Here is a 4,525-nt window from a genome sequence, read left to right on the forward strand (position 1 = left end):
TATTGAGGAATAAACAGGAATTGCATTTGGTCTATTTGATAAGGAGGGTTGTTCCCCTAAGGGACGATATATGCAGAAGGAGAATGAAGAGAACTAGAGATTGGGCTATTTGAGACTTGGGGATTCAGACAAGGCAGCACATATGTTAATTTTAGGACTTTCACTGCACCCTTATGTCACTGTAAGCTAGATTTATCTTTTATTTGTGTTCCTCAAAAAAGTGTTTATTTTTTGAGTGAAGGTAGGAAATCCTGACTATGACTATGCATGTTCATCTTCTTTTATGTTTCCTATACTTATCATTCTGTTCTTATCATTTTCCTTATTTTTAGATTGATTTTTTTTTCTTATTGGCTACTCCCAAAAATCAGCTCCATAAGAAAAGGGGAACTTTTTGTTATCTTATTTGTTGCTGTGTTCCCAGTGGCTATGATGTTTTCTGGCACATAATATTAATAGTTGCTCAATGAATTTTGTCAAATAAAACAAATAAGCATAGTTTTAAACTATAGACCTGACAGTATTTTTATCTGGCTATTGAGTCTTTTCTCAACAGATTAATACACGAAACATGTATCAAAAAATTTTCCTGTGACACCTTCTATTCTTGAAATACAGTTTCTACCATTAAATAACGTAAAGTCTTAAGGAGGAGAAAAATTAGTAAAAATACAATTATAATACTTGATAACAATATCTATGAGAAAAATGAACACAGAAGTTTGGGGACCTTACAGGTGAGGCTGTACTTGAATAATCAGAAAGGAAATGTTCATTTACTTTCTAATCTATATAATGTAATCCCTCATCTTCTTTTAGATACTTATTCCTGTTTTCTGTACTTGTTAAAGACATAAACTACTAACAAAGATATATCTTAAATTTTTGTAACAAAATTTAAGACAAAGGATCACATTGCAAAATTTGTTTTTTAACTTTAATATTATTTTATTCACATAACAAATAAAGTAAAAAATTAATGTAAGTAATAAAAGGTGTGTCTAGCATATGTATTTTCTACCTATTTCATTTATAGCTATTGAATTTTTTCAGATACATTTTTAGTCAGTCAGAATGGGTCCTACAGGGTAGGTGACTTGCTAAGTGCCTTCCTCTGATATCAGAGATTTGAAAAGATTTTTTCCATCTGTCTCTGTGCACTTTCCAGAGGTCTGTGTTTACAAATAGAGGGCAGAGTCTGAGATACTGTTTAGTATAATTCCAATTCTTTTATGGCCTTATTTATGCCTTTCGGCAACATAGACTAGGACAGAAGCATCACTGAAAGGTGAGTTTATGTTCTCGTATATATCCCTAGTTTCCCCTGTTTGAAAATTTAAGCAGAAAATTTATAGGAGTTAAGTAAAAGTGCTCTGTAGGGAGTCTTAACATTTTTCATAGTGTAATAGAAACATATTGAGGCTGTGTTCCTTCTGTTTGAAGGCAATCTTGGGATTTAATCATTTTGTAAATTAAAGAAAGAAATTGATACTGTAAATTTATCCCAGAATTCAATAAAGGTAAGAGTGATTGCTGCAAAGGAGGTATCCATATAAGAAATAATTTTATATTAACCTAAAATATAAGCTGTAATTTTTTTCCCATGAGCTAAAAATATATTATCTAGATTGGTACTAGCTTTATTAACATTTGTTTGACAATATAATCCTAATTGAATATGGATCCATTTATTTTGCATGTTTTGAGCATGGCATTTAAGATTAGAGCATACACTTAAAATCCTTTGAATTATGTGATTTAAAGAATTGGGAGATTTGGGTTACTTTAGCATATTTGAAATCTGTTCCATCTTTCATCCAGTTTTTGTTGTCATTGCCCCTAGGTAAGAAGGAAGTTGTGTAAGAAAACCAAAGAGAGGCCAGCTAGGTGGGGGTAGGCTTTGAAGCCACAAAATTGATCCTACGCTTTTCAAAGAGAAATATATTTCTGAATTTTTTTCTTTTATACATTTTTTTTCACAACTCATAGGTGAAAATTGGAGATCAGAGTGTCCTTCTCTCATTCTATGTGTCTTTCTCTCATATTCCCTGACCCTCCAACAATCCCACCTTTGTTGCTTACTTACTTACTTACCTATTTCTCTTATTTGTTCATCGTGTTCTCTATGAGTGATACTGGAAAAGACTAATTTTGAGATTACCAAAGTATGTCTCTTAAAACTTTAGTTATTTGCTTCTGTCTTTTGCACATAAAACAACTATCAGCAACACCTTTATTTCTTTAGAGATGGCTGTTTCCATTAAAACTTCTTACATGAAAATTATTTCAATTATTGTTTTATTAAGTTTTCTTTTGAAACCAAATGTAAATGGTAGCTCTTTTCTTCAGAGTTATGTTTGGGGGCTGTTTGATTTTGGTCTGCACATTATTCTTTCATGCCCTCTAATGGTAGTTTGAGGAAACTCCTACTGAAAACACTTGTAAGAAATTAAACATAGAAAAATAAACAAGAGATCACTCAAAGATTTTAATATAAATAGCTTTCACATGCCAGATAGTCTTGCCGTGGGAAAAAGACCATATATTCATTTTCTAAACTTTGGAGAGTAGATTTTTTTTGTTGGTTTGCCACAGTTTTTAAGGAACTTCTTTATTTGGATGATTATTTTTAAAATGTTATTTCTAATTGTTTTTTAAATTCTTATTGATTCTCTTTGGTTGATAAATATTTTCCAAAGTTTTTATTTGCTTTGGAATTAGGAAATATATTTTTATGTATATTCACACATAGGTAGAAATACTATTTTTACAAATTAGTTTTGTGTTTATTACTAAATATGAATGGGGATGAGGAATGAAAAGATTCAAAACTTCTTTTTCAGCCTTATAACATTTCTTGTAATGGTATTACAGAATAAATCTAGACCATGGTGCTAAAATACCATTGCTGTTCAGTTTCGGCCCCGTGTGTTTAGAGAACAGCTAGTAAAGGTGGCCTGGATATCAAACATCCTGTCCCCACACAGAACATTCATGTTCAGGGTTAAAAGACCACAAGGAAAAATTTCATCACATCTTCAAAAATGTACTTACATCAGCTGGTTCCAGCTACATATCATAAGCAGGTGGGGTTTTTTTTAAATTGATTTCTCTTTTTGCTTCTCATTTTTGCTGTTCTCCTCATGTTGCATCCTTTCCAGCTATAGACTGTTACCATATATATAGCAGCAGTTTTTATGCCCCAATACCGTTACTGAAATGTGGCTTTTGTTTTTGATGATGGCGGAAAACAGAATGAAGGCATCTGCATACAGGTTGGAAGAGAACATTTTCCCTCTGTATGTCATGTTTTGTGAGCCCTTATTGATTGACTTAAAAGAATTAACACTATTTCTTCAAAACACTGTTAGAAATTTTTCTTGTCTGTAGCGTAACCTGGAGTAATACTTATAAACATTAGTACAAGCAGATATCATTAAAAATATACCCTAAAAATGTATTTATAAATTTTTTGTCTCCGTACCAAAACGTAAAAGTTCTGTGAATATCATAATATTACATTACATTTTGAAATATTATCCAGAATTATATATAGATTTAAAGTAGGTTGAAAACACAAGAGCTCTTTGAGCCAGGGGATGCAGTGCTAATTACAATAGCAACTGTATATTGAACACCTACAATGTACCAAGCTCTATAGAACTAATCTCTTGTCTTTACCTCAACTGCAAAAACAAGTAACTGTTCTCATTGGGCTCATGAGAACATTTAGGCTTAAAAAGGTGGAGTGACTTGTACAGGGTCATAGTGCTATTAAGAGTTAGACCTGAGTTGATCTGATGCCACTGTGACTTTAGTGACAATGTTTTGGGAGAGGGCAGAATAGGTTCTTGAGTTTGATTCTCTGTTTTCTCTCTGTTATGGTTCATGACTTTTAAATGACCTTCTTTAGCTTTAAATTTGTATTTATATTTGAGATAACAGACAATAATGCTTATGAATTAGATCTTCGTAGTTACACCTGGATTTGAATTTGGGTGAGCCAGTCCCTACCCATGAAACATCCAGTGAATAAAGTAATCCCTTCTCATGTGTAAAAAGAGGTAATAATAGTGATGGTTTCACAGGAATTTTACGAAAATTAAATAAGATAGACTGTCTAGGTAATGACAAATCCTTTATAAATGAGGGCTACTGTTTCTGTTGATATTTTTGAATTCTATTGTCTTATTTTGAGGATTAATGATTATGCTTTAATACTAGGCAGTGAAAAATATATATTGTATTAGAATATGATTATCTATCTCTTTATAACTGCAGTTATTGCTATGAAGCAATATTTTATTCCATTTCATCACTGAATAAATAAAAGCTCAAAAATAAATTTTGATTTATGTTAAAAAGAATTAAACCTAAGGTTCTTATTTTGATCCATTTTTTTAACTAGTCACTATTATTTTCAAAAAGTAGATTCCAATAAGCTACTGCTTAACTAATGTCGCCTCTTTCTCTTTCTGTCTCTCTCTCTCTCTCTCTCTCTCACACACACACACACACACACACA

At 31.7% G+C, this 4,525-nt stretch overlaps 1 long non-coding RNA gene across 1 annotated transcript in view; it reads left to right on the plus strand.

The window, feature by feature from the left end:
• The first annotated feature begins 994 nt into the window (after nucleotides 1-994).
• Nucleotides 995-4,525, plus strand: part of LOC116540469 — a 50,020-nt gene continuing 46,489 nt past the window's right edge. The window contains exons 1-2 of the long non-coding RNA XR_004264455.1: nucleotides 995-1,288; nucleotides 2,917-3,086. This is a non-coding gene — a long non-coding RNA (uncharacterized LOC116540469). The remainder of the gene's footprint in view (nucleotides 1,289-2,916; nucleotides 3,087-4,525) is intronic.

Source organism: Sapajus apella, unplaced genomic scaffold, assembly GCF_009761245.1.
Source record: "Sapajus apella isolate SASKATOON/1434 unplaced genomic scaffold, GSC_monkey_1.0 scaffold4, whole genome shotgun sequence".
Taxonomy (NCBI): domain Eukaryota; kingdom Metazoa; phylum Chordata; class Mammalia; order Primates; family Cebidae; genus Sapajus; species Sapajus apella.